The following is a 17,904-nucleotide window of genomic DNA, read 5'->3' as shown; positions in this document are numbered from 1 at the left end:
CAATTGCTGGCGCATCCACTCTGTCACATTGTTGTTACGTTCATTAGGTGACATTCTTGCCGCAGCCACAAATGTATCATTATAAAAGAACCGTCTGAGAAAGGACGGCATACTTCACCCCGATTCCACCAATAATTTACAGAGTTTTATTTATGGGTTGACAGATAGCTAAGTATAATAGATAAACTTACGTTATTGCTGTAGCTGTCGTTGTGAATTGTCGCTGCACGACATACATAAAGTCTAAACACATGAGTTGATTTATGCCGCTGACACGAATAAAAGTTTTTGCTCATTAAAAAAGTTAATCATTCAGTCCGTTTGAATACGATTAGTATTCAGATAGAGATTCAGAATACTGTACATTTGGCCCTTGCCACTAATTATGAACTTTCTAACAACAAATTTAATAACTAAAATAAAAGAATTTTCGTCACCGGTGTGTAGTTATTTAACATAAAATGTTTTTAAAATTTTTCGGTCAACTTCATCCCAGCGGTCAACTTCACCCCATTTGATGTCACCTGCAAAATTAAGGTATTATGAGAATAATCGACGTTAATAATATAAAAGTAAATTTTATAAATGTAGATTAGATAAAAATAAAACCTAAATAATATACAAACAAATTTTATATTTTACAGCTATACTAACTTCAATATTTTAGTCATTGATATTGTAATCAAAGGATACTACAAGTTATCGTTTTGTGAATTTCACAGTTTTACTTTCTTGAATATTTAAATCAAGTTATTAATCTTTATGTGGCTTTGTAATCTTAACAACCCAATATGTATATGGCATTTTCAGATAGTGTTTCATTATTAGCAACCGTATCATCTGCGAAAAATCGGAAAATGCTATTGTATCTAAAGTCATTTATGTATAACATGAGCAGCGATGGTCAAACACACTCCCTTGGGACATTCCTGAAGTTGTTTACGGTCATAGTAGCTACGTTTGTTGAACGTGACTGTGTGGGATAAGTATTTATTTGGAATTTCTGCTACCAGTCACTTTTATTTGTTTTATGTTTAATGTAACCTAATACGAGGGGTTGAATAAAAAGTAATGCCTCCACCTTCGTAACTCTTCAACAGTTGGCAGCATTGGTATGCGGCAGGTACTGGCTTGTTCCGCAGCCTCTTCTCTACAGCTCCACTTGGCGGGAAGCCTTAGTATTGAATGGTTGTGTTGTTACAGTGTAAAGTATGGAACCCTGCGCAGCCGGTTCGTCAAGGCGATTGAAGCAACGTGCAGTCATTGAATTCTTGATAGCAGAAGGTGTCACCCCAAAGATTCATAAGAGAATGAAAGCAGTTTATGGTGATTGCGTTGATGTGAGTACTGTGCGTCGTTGGGCGAGTAAGTTTAAAGATGTTGAGGTGGGAACATCTGACCTGCGTGACAAGCAAAGAGTTGGACTTCCTGTGACAGCAACCACCGAGTTTCACAAGCAAAATGTTGACAAATTGATTCAGGACGATCGTCGTATCACTCAGAGAGAAACTGCAAGCATAATCGGCATTTCACAAGAACGTGTGGGTCACATTATTGCTTTGTTTGGCTATCGGAAGATCTGTGCACGATGGGTACCTCAGATGCTGACTCCCGAAATGAAGATGCACAGACTTGAAATTTTCCATGAACTCCTCTCGCCTTACGAGAATGAAGGTGACGCCTTTCTCCATTCAATTGCGACAGGAGACGAAACGTAGGTACGCCATTACGACCCGGAGACGACACGTCAGTCTATGGAATATCGACGCAAAGACTCGCCCCAGAAAAAGAAATTCAAGACGCGGCCCTTAGCTGGAAAAATCATGGCCACAGTGTTCTGGGATGCAGTTGGTGTTATCCATGTTGAATTCCGTGATCGTGGAACAACGATAAATTAAGAGCCACGCTGCAAACTCTCTAACGACGGCTGACAAGGCTCCGAAAGGAAAAAGAAATGTTTTCCTGCAGCATGACAATGCCAAACCACACACTTCACGTGCCACCACAGCAGAACTTCAGAGACTGAATTTCACCACCGTACGACATTCTCCATAGAGTCCAGATTTAGCTCCGTCTGACTTCCATCTGTTCCCTATAATGAAAGACGATCTGCGGGGACATCATTATGCTTCTAATGAAGACGTTGAGAGAACTGTGAGACTGTGGTTGCGAAAACAGTGTCGACTTCTTCCGTTACGGCTTCAGAAAACTTGTTCATCGTTGGCAGAAATGTATCCAATTGGTTGAAGATTATGTGGAAAAGTGAATATTGGTAATTAAAGATCACATTCTAAGGATTATTTCTGCGTTTGATTTATTAAAATATCCCCATCCAAACCCACTTAACGAAGGTGGAGGCATTACTTTTCATTCAACCGTCGTACAACCCTTTTCGAACATCTTCTATTCGTCATCAGGCGTTTATACATACATACATACAGATAAATGTTACTTAAAAATAAATTATCTTAAACTAAATTAACCTAGAACTTCTTGTCCATTGTTAGCTACTGTATTGGCTGGTGTGGCATTTGGGTGGGGGGGGGGGGGGAGGGAGGAGTAGAGGATGGGCAGAAATCGATGTCAGTGATGTCTTCTGCTGGTTTTTCTTGTTGTTGGTTATGTATGACATCATAGGGATTTTATTGTCTTGTAGCTTCACTTGCATAATTGGTGTAATGGCGGAGCTGTTGAGTAACATTACACTATTGCAATTTCTATTTTGTCACTGCTATTCGACGTAATTCACTGCACAAATTGTTTTGACATACATGTAAACGTTATGCACTTAATACAAGATATCTTGTATAAGCAGTTATTACCCTCTACAGATCTTCCTACGCCTGATGGAGTTAACTGCTGATATCTTAACCAATGTTCTATTATCCAGTTTTCTCCGTATGTTGCTTTCCACGTTGATTCTGTGGAGAACCTCCTCATTTCTTATCATTCCACCTAATTTTCAGCTTGTTCTACACACTGCATCTCAAACTCTTCGATTCTCTTCTTTTCGGTTCTCACAGTCTGCGGTTCACACCCACACAATGCTGTGCTCTAATTGTACGTTCTCAGAAATTTCCTCCTCAAAATAAGTCCAATTTTTGATACTACCAGGAATGTTCTCTTCGTCTGTCATAGTCAGATTTTTATGACCTTGTTTCATTCATCATGGATTACTTTGCTTCCAAGGTAGCAGAATTCATTCGCTTCATCTACAAGGTGGGCAAAATGAAACTGGCCAGGAAAACATTTACAATAACAGTAAGGCAGCATCGACCCTTTTTAATGAGCATCACAGAAGATGCTAGGAATGGCCACTGTTGACGTCAGTGTGGTGCTGTGCTCGATTTATGAAGCAGCTCCACTTGAGGAATGGCAGCAATACCGTTTTCTGTGTTCTGGTGTAGCTCTTCTTGTGTGTGAAGGTTGTTTGAGTACGTCTGACTCTTCAGTTTGCTCCACAGGTAAAGATCACCGGGAGAGGGATCAGGCAAAAGAGGTGGCCAGGAGATTGTACTCTCCTCATTGAACACCTCATGGACTCCAAAAAAAGTTGTCAAGGCTGTTGCTCCGCCTTGCTGAAAATGTCCATACAGTCTTTCGTTTTCTGTGAGTTGCTCCACGTATGGATGAGACAGGTTCCGTATACAGTGGCAGAATTAAGTCTGCTGAAAGATTCGTTTTATGATATGGATACCATACATTGCGCACTAAACACCAATCTTTATGCAACGGCTCTTCAGAGCACTGATGGAGATTTCATGACGCACAACGGTGCATGCTCTGTGAGTTCACGTAGCCTAACAGGGTGAACCAGGCTTCATCTGAAGAAAAGAAGAACAGAATATATAAAAGTCCTGATTCCACTTCACTCAGAAGCCATCGGCAAAACTAAACGTGCGAAAGTTCTGGACGCTTTACCTCATACACAAAAGTAAGTTTGTAAGGATACAGATGCAAGTCCTCTTTGATGTTTCGACACGAAGATCTCTTAATTCCCACTTACACAGATAAACGGCATTGAGGTTTTTTGAGATTTCATTGGGCTTTGTTCCAGGCTTTGCTTCGCTCCTGCAATTTCTTCTAGAGTTCGAACTCTCCTGGAACAGCTACGATTTTATTCGCTAAAGAGCCCGTTTCGTGGTAATTTATCTTTAAGTTTAGCATTACTGACTTTGCTGGAGTTTTTGTCAAAATACTTCCAGTCTTAAACACATGCACAAACAATCCCGCACACGTTTTCCGCGAATGGTGCTTTCCATGCCAGACAATGAACACGCGCAGTTTTATCGTGAGAACCATTTTCTGCTACGTTGAGCTGGGCGATAAACTCGGTGGTCATGTCATTTTGATTGTCTTCGATGTGCACGGGCGAGAGAGAGCAATTACGTTACTGTTAAACAATCCTTGGTCTTGTCGTGGCACCTAGATCATTTTGAGAAAGAAAGTAGACGGCTCAGCTGTAGGTTGATGTACACGACTTAAATGTAAAGGTTGATAGCATTGGTCACCTTAGTATAAAAAAAATATGACTAAGCGTAAGATCACAACAGCATGGAAGGCTGTTCGAGAGGAGCTACGATTGCTAAGGTTAGGACATTTAGATCAAAAGCAGACATTGAGAGAAACCTTTCAACAAGTTACTGAATGACTCGATGAACTCTCAGCGAAATTACACAATGACAGCGACGTTGCTAACTTCATTAACTGTCACAGTGATGCTAAGATAGACAAAACATTTGCTGTCAGAGTTGAAAAACCATACATGTTGGGCATGCAGCCTATAAGATTAAATGAAAAATCAATACAGATAGGTGATAACGAATTTCAAAGAACAAGTGGTCTAATGAACCTCATTTTCCTAAATCCCACAAAATTTTAAATTATTCATGCAAACATCTGGAGATGTATGCTGAAATCATGCAGTGGAGTGGTGTACACAGGAAAGTGGGAAACCAGCGCAGTGGAAATACAGAATCATTATAAAACCTGTATTAGATCCTCGATATAGCATTAATGATGGCAAGAGTCAGCTATCAACCCCTGAAGTATATATACTATGACGATCCCAATTAGTCAACAGACAGACTGTGACTGCTCATGGCATCAGCTGCTGCTGGTAATACTGCTCATTCGAATGAGGTTGTTACAGTAATCTCAAAGTTTAGACAGAAATGTACAATCGAATAAGTATGAAGACAGTATTTCGACAACTACACAAACCAGCAGGCAAAACATAGCCCTGTAGTCATGATATGATTCAAAGTTTGAATGTCTTATGGCAGGCTGATCTTGTAGATATGCAGGAATATTCACATGCAAATAATGGATTCAAACATATTTTAATGTTTATTGATGCATAATCCAAATGTGCCTCAGCATTACCTGTTAAAACAAAAATGGGGGGAAATGTCATAGAGGTGTTTGAGTGTTTGTTGCAGACAGGGACGAATCGATTCCCAGACAACCTCCAAACCAATCACAGTGGAGAGTTTTTTAATCCATATTTCAAGATCATCATGCAGCGATATGGAAAACATGACTATTCAACATTCGCGCACCTGAAGGCGAGTATCGTGGAACATCTGAACAGGACAATAAAAGATCAAATATGTATGCGTTTTAATCTTTGTGGCTCATACAAATTGATGGATATCCTCCCAGAAATAACTGCGTAGTATAATAGAACCAAACGTAGCACAATAAAAATAACACCAATTAATATTCGCGATAATAGACTCATGGATATGGCACACTAGTATATTAAAATTCTGGATTCACGCAAACAAAAATGTAATGGTGTGTATCTCAAAACATAAGACAGCATTTGATGACTCATGCCTCCCAACTCGTCGAGTGAGATATTTACAGTTTCCAAATTGCAGGGAACAAATCCAGGACTTACATCTTAAAGGACAGCAGTGGCACTGATATTTCTGGATGTTTTTACACACAAGAAATGCAGAAGAGCTCAGAACCACATGTGTTTCTCATAAGACATGTCATAAGATGTCGAAGGTATAGAGTATTAGTTAAATGGCCTGGCTTTCTTGCAAACAAAATAGCTAGTTTAGCGCTGACGATTTGCCGTATAATGGGGTGCAAATCGCGCAGCTAGCACAGTGGCACACATTCACAATAGGAGACAAATCTTTCTCAACAAAATTTCCAGTTGGATTGCACACTCTAGTGTATAATTACTGTGTACCTGGTACAAAGTGTCAAAAATGTTTGGCTCGTGGTGATAAGGGGATTAACCTGTTTGACAAGGCATGTTTGGAACACGACATAGCTTGTGCAAAACATAAAGATCTGCCAGGACATCCCGCTGCAGATCAAATTTTAGCTGATAATGCCAAGGCAATATGTGCGAGAAATATTATTGGTATAGGGCAGCACATTGCAGCATTTGTATTTGATGAACCATGTCTGGTAAAATGAAATTGGGCTTCGGTGCAAGCAAGTTATGAATGCCATTCATCGTGGCCTGAAGAAGAGGAAGGCAATGCAGAAGAAGAAGAAGCCAGGCAGGGATGTTTAAAAAGCTGTGTCCTGACAGCGATGTATGCAGCTAATAGCGCCCTGAAGCATAAAGGACTGCTTAAAATACCCTAGGTTCTGCCAGTACCCAAGATATCAGGCGCAATTATCCCCTTCCTCATTCCTTTCCTGTCAGGTCTCTCATCGATGGGTTCAGTGGCTGTAGTGCTGCGGCTATTGTCAGAGCAGTCAGGAGCACAGAGGAATCCGAAGAGCAGCCAGAAGAGACAAGAAGACATAATCGCATGATGGAAGCAGCAACCATCGGGAAAGGACTATACCTGAAACCATACAAGAAAGGACTATGTCTCTTCATAAATAAGAAAAAAAGTCCGTTAGCTATCCTACCAGATAGACCAATTACAAATAAAGATTTTCTCAAGTTTGTTAGAAAAAAATTCAACATTCCATGATTCCATGGTGTGTTTATGCAGGATACATTACCGATGACTGTGCGGAAATCCGAATATTTCATTACTTATGTAGAAATTTGTGCATCATGTTCCTCCTAACATTTACAAGGAGAGATATATAAGGAGGTGCACTAAACATTCACTCATCAGTTAAGGTTCAGATTCAGTATCGTGTACTGTGACTTTAAAAGAACGTTACTTCCCACCGATTGATTTCAGCAATGGGGAATGGTGTGTTGCACTGAATGAACTGGAGACATGCAACAGCATTCTGAATATCACAGAGGCCAAAATTAAGCTTCTTTTGGAAGTTAATAGTAGAAAGGAAATTGTGGAAATAGAACCAGGTGCATATGACGTTGATGATTTAAATGACATTTTGAAAACGGTCTGTAAAAGGGATTGTGCTACATGTAAACATCAATACACTTAAATTTGAAATAAAGGCACCGAATGCAGGGACTGACTTCAACCAGAGAGGTTCCACAGGACGGCTACTGACTTTCATTTAAGAACAGGTTTTGAAGAATGGCCCTATTAAATTTTGCAGTTCTTAAGATTCAGTGAATATACTTTTTGACAGTACAATCCATGTTGAATGTAACATTGCAGCAAACTATTACCTCTACAATGCATTGATTCATCCAATTTACGGATTCTTGCCATCACTTAAAACTGGGTATAAGCTCAATGAGACCTGTACCAACGCTGTTTATCTCTCAGTAGCAGTTTGGACATTAGACTATCTGGAGCTGTACATTGTGGACCACGCTAACCAACTCATCGATTTTTGTGGTGATGAAATCATTGTATCACTACATCTACAGGGGGTCAGCAGTGGCCTCGAGTGGCCAGAGACCTAGAAGCAGCGCCAATCTTCAACCAGCAAGGACCTATAGTGGACGCACCCAAACCTCTTGGCGAGAACAAAGACCTTGCCTTGCTGGGAGACCGAAGTGGTGGCAGTGACCTTCAACCAACTGGAACTCCCAGCGGCCCTGAGTGTCCTCATATTGTCAATGAAGACAGGATGGGTGTAAGGTATAAAACCAGTGTGCACAACACACAATGCGGCACTGAACAATAGAACAGCAAGTTATTAACACATGTGAACAACAAATTTCTTAGGTCTGAAAACTCGCAATGACATCGTTAGATGTAACTAGCCCAGTGGAATATGATGGACGTACTATATGCCAAGAATAGTTGTCATATAAACCTTATGCTTCGATAATATTTTACAAGAATGATGAAAGCAGGATTGTCATCCAACACCAAGATGCTTTAACCCTGCCATGCAAGAGTTTTATATATCTTGATGGAACACTTACGAAAAAGGGATGGTAGTGCTACAGTGGCATCAAACCTTTCATGTAATGTGTAATGCTTTAGCGTTCCTGTCTCATGAGATTCAATATGAGCTTTACAGGGTCAAGATTGACTGTATGTTTAATTAACTCTTAAAACAAATGTTTCTGCTTCTCCCTCGGATCTCAAGGATTTAGAAAATGCTGGATGTTTCATAGACGAGCCAGTGGGTAGTACAGAAGTGATTTATTGGATGTATATCTCTAAATTTGCTTATGGAATACTTTGATGTCATTTGGCAAACTGTTCTAATTGCTAAATAGGGACTTATTCTGGAACAGAGTGCAATGGATAACAACAGCTCACACATTCAAATAGCTATAGAGGAGAATAAGATCAACATCAGTAAAATAATATGGAGAACGCCACACATCAGTGTATCAGATGAGCAGCATTTCAAGTTGTTCTTAATGACAGTGTATTTCTGTCGTCACCTTTCCATTTATGGGAGGATTTGAGTACTGAGTGCTAGTGACAGCAAGCAGACAAACGTGGACTATTGAAACCTCTGCTCAACTGGAGATGCCTAGCTTCATCATGCTTGCGTTTCAGATCAATAGAAGAGAGAATATAGGAAACGATTCCACCAAGTTTGACAACTGCAGGTTAACTAACGCCAGAGTCTGTCTGTACTCCGAATTCTATCCATATGATAATTTACACCTGTAGCGGAAAGAAAATGTATAGTCCAGCATATGAGGTTCTGTGCTTCATACTATGAAGATGAAGGATGTTGGCTCAGATCACGGAAATTCAAATTGCGTGCTCACTGATGTTGTGCAATGCGGTGTGCAAATGAACAGATGCTGAGCCATACCAGAGCATTTCACAATGGCATCTCAAGGTGTGAACATCACTGTACATGCTCAGAGCTTCTACGATGATGAGCAGAGACAGTTCATATTTAAACATATTGACTTCATAGAATACACAGAAAATGCTGGCATAATAGAGACATTCTCATCAAACATTGCATTGCCAAGATCTTTAAAGGATGTGATGTGTGCTAAAACATGAAAGAGTGAAAAGTTGTTAACATGTTTCTAACATGGAATTCACTGGGATGATCCTGGTGCACCCTGTAAAGATGTGGTGACGTCACTTCAATTATTCAACCACCTTCATCTATATCAAAGCTGAGGAGAAGATCGCATGGATGCGTCGAATCTTAAAGTTTGCTGCTATTCAAGTCCTGTAATTCTACAGGTGCCCAGCTCCCCATTAACCCAAGAAAAGAATTTGGAAAAATGGTGTTGTGTCTGATTATGAGAATGCAAAATTACTTTAAATTGGATGGAAAATTAAATCAATTTTTACCTCACAATCTTTGTATGATTGCTTTTCATCTTGCTCCCACCTTGACAATATATAGCTTTGGCCATATACTATGTCTGTGGTTTCCTTCAAGTACTTGTGACATAATTTTATACATGTTTGCTGTATGTCTTCCGAAGTGGGAATGCTGCATGATAGGCATAATCCCATGCAACTATTCTATATATTTTGTCAACTCCAATGTTAAACTTCACCTTCATATTCAAAACCAATTGGATAGGTTTTATGTTAATAACAACAACAAAGCAGCAAAGCTCACATGACGTACTTTGGATCAAAGTAAGCAGGTGCATGCAGTGTTTCTTGATTTCCGAATAGCATTTGACTCAGTACTGCATCTATGCTTATTGTCAAAAGTAGGATCATATTGGATACCAAGTGAAATATTTCACTAGATTGAGGACTTTTTGGTAGGGAGAGTCATCATCAGATGTAGAAGTAACTTCAGGTGTGCCCCAGAGAAGTTTGTTTGGACCCTTGCTGCTCATGTTGTATAGTAATGACCTTGAAGACAATATTAATAGTAAAATTAAGCTTTTTGCAGATGATGGAGTTATCTATAATGAAGTAGTATCTGTTAGAAACTGCATAAATATTCAGCCTGATTTTGATAAGATTTAAACATGGTGCAGAGACTGGCAATTCGCTCTAAATATTCATAGATGTAAATTTTTGCGCTTCACAAAACGAGAAAGCGTATTATCCAATGACTCTAATATCAGTGAGTCACCGTTGTAATCAGCCAACTCATACAAATACCTGGATATAGCATTTTGTAGGGATATGAAATGGAATTATCACATAGGTTTAGCTGTGGGTAAAGCAGTTGATAGATTTCGGTTTATTGGTAGGATTCTGGGGAAGTGTAGTCAGTCTATAAAAGAGATTGCTTACAAATCATTCGTGCGACTGGTTCTAGAATATTGCTCAAGTGTGTGGGACCCGCACGAGGTAGGACTAACAGGGGATACTGAATGTATACAGAGAAAGGCAGCGCAAGTGGTCACAGGTTTGTTTAATCCACGAGAGAGGGTCAAAGAGATACTGAAAGAATTGAACTGGCAGATTCTTGAAGACAGACGTAAACTATCCTGGGAAGGTCTATTAACAAGGTTTCAAGAACTGGCTTTAAATGATTACCCTATGTATCGCTTCCACAGGAATCACGAGGATAAGATTAGAATAATTACTGTATGCACAGAGGCATTCAGACCATTATTCTTCCCACGCTCCGTACGTGAATGGAACAGGAAGCAACTCTAACAAGTGGTCCAATGGGACGCGCCCTCTGCCATGCACCTCATAGCGGTTTGTAGAGTGTAGAGGTAGATATAGAAACAAAGACGTATGGTGACAATTTTTTTCGTTTCTTCAATTCTCACAGATATTATTTGATTCTTGAAATATAGTTTAGTTCCTGAGAAACAATTCAGTACTTGACATACAATTTGATTATAATATTCAATGCAGAGATACTTTTTTTACACACTAACAAAAAAATAACTCGTTGAAACTTTTACAATTTGCAGTTATATAAATCTGTGCCAAAAACTATTGTGGACATACTTTTATTCTTATACTACAACTAAATTCCACAGTCCCAGTAGTAGCAGTTACATGGTTGTTACACAACAACAGTTCTGAAGGGCTGTGAACTACGTGTATATACATCTACACTTAAAAACTAATCAGACCTGTATGACTATCAGCAGGTGAAACTTAAATAAATTATTCTATTTACATGAAAGGCAAGGTGAGTATATATATTTTTGATGTATGAGTTTTTTTGTCAGTGCACATGGTGCACAGATTTTTTTTTAAAGACATATAATTACAAGTGCACACCGTATACATTACTCACACACATGGTGTGCATAAATAAAAAAATAAATATTTACCTATACCCCCCCCCCCCCACACACACACACTCATACAACATTATTTATGCTATGATAAATGGGTCATACTATTCTGCAACATTTATACCCAATCTTATTCTCTCTCTCACACTCATTTAGTGTCCCCCAACTCCCTCTCTCTCAACAAATGGACAGTGTGAGTACAGGAAAGTTTCAGCCCCATCATCACAAACGACTCTTTCATTGTCATGAGGCCACAGGCTGACTTCAAGTTGCCGCACAACATACACCTCGTATCCTCTCAAAGGAAGGAAGGAGCATTAGGTTTAACATCCTGTTGGCATCAAGGCCATTAGAAATGGAGCACAAGATCGGACTGTGTCAAGAATGGGGAAGGAAATCAGCTGTACCCTTTCAAATGAACCATCCCAGTATTTGCCTGGAGCGACTTAGAGAAATCACAGAAAACCTAAATCTGTATGGGCGTACATAGGTTTCAATCGTCATCCTTCCAAATGCGCGTCCAGTGTGCTAACCACTGCACCACCCTGCTTGGTCGTGTCCTCTCAATTGAACACTAGTTTGCTGTACCATGTACTACTGCTGCAGCACAACACAGTGAACACTGCCGTAAAGCCACTGCAATCAGTCTTTGATAGAGAGGGCTCTCAATGCTGCATGATACACACTCTTAGCCCAACTCTGGGTGGCACCTTCCAATGTGTGATACACATACACTTTTGCTCACAGACCTACAAACTCCATAATTAGTGACCCATTCGCCTTGTCTTTCATTAGACCAATAACTTTCTTGTTCCGTGGAACAATACAGTAAGGATTATCGGCCGTGTACGAAAACGTGTCGAATTCTTCACCATAGCATCTCATTACTTCATATGGATTGCAATTCTTCGGCGAATAAATGAAGCTACTTGTATGCACATAAAGTAACTTAGGATCAGTGAAATGACGTTTCGCAAACTCATAATAAAAGCAGTACATGTGGAATTTGGACAGGTCTAATATGCAGGTCTCCACATAGATAGGTTTTATGAACTCTACTGCAACCTTCGCCATCTCCACAGCAACAAAATTCCCAATGAATATTGCGAATTGCTTAAAATAGTTCAAATGGCTCTGAGCACTATGGGACTTAATTGCTGAGGTCATCAGTCCCCTAGAACTTAGAACTACTTAAACCTAACTAACCTAAGGACATGACACACATCCATGCCCGAGGCAGGATTCGAAGCTGCGACTGTAGCGGTCATGCAGATCCAGACTGAATGAACTGCTTAAAATTTGGTCTTATGCCCCATTCGGTTCCAATCAAAATTTCACTATACTCTCTCAAATTCTCCATTGTTTTCCTGAAAATTGAATTATTCATTAATTTTTAAAAATCTTTCTCAAAGTCACACATCGCCACATCCCTTGGTGTTGTATTGAAATCAATATACTCCTTCAACCAGGGGGACTGCTTGAAGGAGATAGCCCATAGCCTGGGTGATTGTAAATAGCCTCATCCCCAATAGGAGACACTGCTGGAAATAAGGATAGTAAATAATGTATCTCGGCTTATTCCCCAGCATTATCGTCAGTTTTGGGTGGAGTCTTCTTCCAGATCAAGATGCTCCGGACACAGTGGAAAACCAGCACACATGTCATGCAAATTAATAGCGTATGTGAGTTCTGCCTCCACCACATAAGCCACATCAGCCTCAGCTGCCGTACTCTCGATTTTTCCACCTAATCCTTTGCGTTCTTCTTTGAGCATCCATTGAAGCTTACCAATTGGCAGTGACTGTTGCATGGTGTCCCCGTATAGGTTATTAACATCCAAGTACATTATGTAACTCTAACCAAGGGATGTACTGAGCTGTTCACCCACAAATGGATTATTTGCCTTGGTGTGCCTATGGACACATTGACAAAGCCCCGACAGATCCCTTGCTCAAAGAAAAGAACCATGTCAGCACTGGTCAGTAGTTTGATGCTGCTCATCGTTTCCTTCAGCACAGTGTCCCACGACAACCCAGGCACTGTGTAATAGAAGGTGGGATCCAGATATTATGTGGTGATGCATAGACCATAGAATTTTTCAAAAACATCTGTGATCAAGCACGCATCTGTGTCCATGTAAAGCTATGTGTAAGTTCCTAAAGCGGAGGTGTTGAATTCCCAATTGACATTCACAGCATGCTCTTACTCTGCATCCGATATGGCATTGCCTGTAAGGTTGCTGGAAAATGCAGCTACATCCATTAGCCTGATTTTGTTGAGTTTTGCCACACTATCCAGATACTAATATGGAGAACCCCCTTCGTAGTCAGAAGTTGAAACTTTCCTCATCAGGGTATGCAGCTTGGGTGATCTGCATATCGTTCTGAGGATGAGTTTCAACAAGTTTCTGCAGTGGCACCTGCATAAAACATAGCAAGTCAAGGAAGTGGGGCTTAATTCTTGGCATCACTCTCAGGCAGGAAACTGACCTGATCCTCCTCCATAGTTAGCAGAGAGCTCAACAAGAAAGAGAGTATCTTACTCGCTTAAATTGTGAAGGAAATCGGGTATGAAGGAAATCGGGTATGTGTCACGGTAATTGATACTTCATGTTGCATGTGTTGCAGGTGGTGCCATGAAACTTTCCCACAAGATGACAGTGGTCACTATGAAAAGTTTCCACTTTTTTGTCTAATGGCAGTTCACAAATATGGCAGTCAAGTGCATTATTGTGCAAATCTTCATTCTTCTTCGATTTGGTCGTGGGACTGTTATTGCTGTAAAGGTTATCAACCTCAGATGAAAAATATTCAAGTTCCATGAGAAGCCAAACCACATGATCATCGGTGACATAAGATTTGTATCAGTTAAATCTCGAATCGTGGGACAATGCAACTTGGTACACTACCATATTTGGTGCTTGTTTTCCTGTGAAGGTAGTATGTGAAGCTGTAGTGCACCTTCACTGTGGGCACAGGAGTGAGGAGGCATTCAGAGTTGGCTGCTCCTGATGGTGAGCATTCTTAAACTTTATAAATTTCTTTTCCTCAGTAGGCATAATAACATGTACTGGATCCTTGAAAGAACAATCTACTAGATGCTTTGCTAATAACAAGTCTGAGGAAAAGGCATTGTGACACCTTAAACAAATATGCTGTTTATGACCATGTTTACTCGTTTGTGTTGACAGTAGGTGGTTCATGACCCTGATCGAACCATAAAGATGTCTGTCTTCATCTGAGAATAGTAGCATGTTCACATGCGTGTTATGCTCACCATCAAATTTTGAGAAATAGAGGGGTCTGACGACTATATGTATATCCCACTTGTTCTGCTCATCTGACTTGCGTTTTTCTGGGCCATACACATGAACTGATATTCCAGATTCTGCATTTCATATTTAGGTATATCCTGGATCTTGATGGGGAACTCAATACCATCACAATTATAACGATTATGAGTGTCAAGGTATATACTGTACTGAGATGGCCGGTGCAGATCTTTTGCAAGCCATGACTGACCATGCCAAACGAGTCTGGTCAGTTTTATTTTTGACATTAATACATGCCTTCTAATCATCTGGATCCTCAGGAAGCTAGATACAGCTCGACCCTCCATTTACTGGATCATAGGCATGCATATGGATCTCTACATGTAGTATTCGGCTGAGTGCTTTAGCCGACCCACTAACTTCAATCTCTGAAAACCAGTACACTACTAAACCAGACTCACGAAACCACTCGGCAATTGATGTGCTATGTGATATCACGCCATCCCCCCACCCCCCCCCTCAAAGATAGTGAAGGTTTTATCTTCAGTGCCAAAGGTCTGTTTGGGAGCTATCACAGTTCAATGTACAGCACAGTGCTAAATTTAGTGGCGGGATACCGTGGATCATTAACAACATCGAGGAACTCTGTTTACAGAACAGAAAGGCATGCTTTCAGAACCCTTACAAGTTCAAGGTATCTCTTGCTGGGTTGTCAAACCTAGTGAATGAGATTCGCTCTTCAAAGGTATACACAGTTACCAAGTATTCTAATTGCCATATAGGGTTATTAATTCGATGTCCTTCACTAAAAGAATAGGGGAGGAAACTATCGTTAGCCACATGATTTCTACTATTGTTATAACTACAACTAGTTGACAGCAATGCTGCTAGTATTGGCTGCATGGAGGAGCAGGAGGAGCACGTATCCAGCAGTTTGGGTGAAAACGTGGGGGAAGAGAAGATGACGTGTTGCCCCAAAATGAGCAGCCTGGCTGTGGCTGTGGATGCATAGACGGTTGCTGCTACAACCCTGAGCCAGTTACTGGAGAGAGGCTGGCCCATGGACGCCAGAGTGGAGCTGGTGCAGGGACAGCAATGGAGACAACTATGGCCACTGCTGCAACTGCTGCAGCTTACCATGCAGTGATGAGCGACATCTAACATGACTGTGTATACCACACAGGACTGCATGTTGTAGGTGGTTACGTCACAACCCCGTGTACCCATGCCATGGTGTATTGTGACGAGGCACCTACTGCAAGAAGAAGAATAATGAAAAACAATTGAGTACAACATTCTAGACATTGCTTGTTGCTGCTGCAAGTACATCATTATAAACACTGATTTACTGCAAACAGCGTGAGTGTGTATAAAAATTACCTATATTGTTTTGGCTCTGTGACATGTTCTTCAGGTTGTTGGGACTCACCTCTGGCATCTCCTTATGCCTGCACAGCTCCCTCTCCATCTCCTCCATCCATATTTTCGCCAAAACAACAGTGGATCCATTAGTCCAGCTCACTGAAATCACCTACAACATATTGATGTAATAAAATTAAAATGTATACACACACAAATTCAGAATTTTTTTAGTATATACATTTACACAACAACTGTGATGGGAAAGGTATTACAACCTCTGTCCCTCCCTGCTCCTCTTCCTCAAAATCATCTATAGCAACAAAGAATATGACTCAGCAACAGTTATTTCATATAAACAGCACAAGGACGAAATTTTAGAAATAAAGTTTTTTAGTAAATAAATCTCAGCAACATATTATATATATATATATATATATATATATATATATATATATATATATATATATATATATATATATATATATCATATTTGTTCAAGATGTCACAATGCCTTTTCCTGAGACATGTTATTAGCAAAGCATCTAGTAGATTGTTCTTTCAAGGATCCAGTACATGTTATTATGCCTACTAACGAAAAAAAATTCATAATGTTTAAGAATGCTCACCATAGCAGGTCCTGTTTGTCGTGTATGCCAACTCTGAATGCCCCATCACTCCTGTGCCCACAGTGATTATATATATATATATATATATATATATATATATATATATATATATATATATATATATTATGTTACTGCTGCCACTCCTGTCTCTCAGCTTCCAGCTGAACCAGTATTTCGTGGACATATGCTGAAACAACAACAATTGGTCAGCTATTCAATACTATAAAATTCTTAGTGAGAGAACTGTACAAAAAGAAAAAGTTACAGTTATCGATTTGAATATGTACGTACCCGGCAATTCTCCTTACCTAGAATGCTTGCCACTGGTGCTGCTTTCTGCTGTTTCTGATCACTTCCTGATAACTCGAAGGCTGCACTAGTGAAAACTCTATGTTCTAACGAGGACGCAGCCACACTAATGCGACCATGGATGATAACAGAATCAGGATGACTGGGAGTTGGAATAGCCTTTGTGTACCTTCACTGATTTGGCATCAGCCAACAGCAACACAGTATTCTGAGGAGGGTTGAAAAACTCTGTGTGTGTGTTTGGACATGTTGGTTCATGCATATTTTCACACGAATAGGAGGTAACCACTTGAGAGAGACAGAGACAGGAAGCAAGTCTGGAATTTCATGATCAAAGGAAAGCCGCCATCTTATACTTCGTTAGGGACTGCAACAATAATAGGTGATCCCTCAGGTGGATAGACATGTACTTTCACTTGGACTGGTATCGACACATGCAACTTCCAACAGTGGCAGGCTGTGCGGCCTCTGACAACAGTTTATCTGCAGCTGTCGACAGGGGTTTTTTCTGTGTGCTGTGAAGAATAGGTTCCTTGCACATGTGCAATCCTGTGGTAGTTCTGGTGGACACTATATGGTATGGTAGTGACATGTGTTGGAGCACAAATTTTAGAACATGCCATTACGCTGCTGGCTTCCACAGCAAACAGAGGTGTCAGTGTTCAGCACTCCACCTGGTACTGGCAGTGCCCAGCCAGCACATGTGACCCTACCTGCACAGCATGCAGATGTGTGCACTTGATGGTCTGCCCAGAGCCCAGTGGTGCCCGAATGGCGAATACTCAGGTGGGCTACCTAGAACATTGGCTAATATATCG

The 17,904-nt window shown here is 40.3% G+C and overlaps 1 long non-coding RNA gene across 1 annotated transcript; it reads right to left on the bottom strand.

Annotated features, from left to right (window-relative positions):
• Positions 1–360: 360 nt before the first annotated feature.
• LOC126237127 (uncharacterized) lies at positions 361–16,840 on the bottom strand. The gene is made up of 3 exons (XR_007545039.1): positions 16,778–16,840; positions 16,219–16,320; positions 361–524 (listed from the first exon to the last, which is right to left on the bottom strand). It is a non-coding gene; the product is annotated as an uncharacterized LOC126237127 (long non-coding RNA).
• Between the last annotated feature and the right edge of the window lie 1,064 nt (positions 16,841–17,904).

The sequence above is a fragment of the Schistocerca nitens genome, chromosome 1, assembly GCF_023898315.1.
Source record: "Schistocerca nitens isolate TAMUIC-IGC-003100 chromosome 1, iqSchNite1.1, whole genome shotgun sequence".
Lineage (NCBI taxonomy): Eukaryota > Metazoa > Arthropoda > Insecta > Orthoptera > Acrididae > Schistocerca > Schistocerca nitens.
This window is presented reverse-complemented; position numbering and strand designations above follow the sequence as displayed.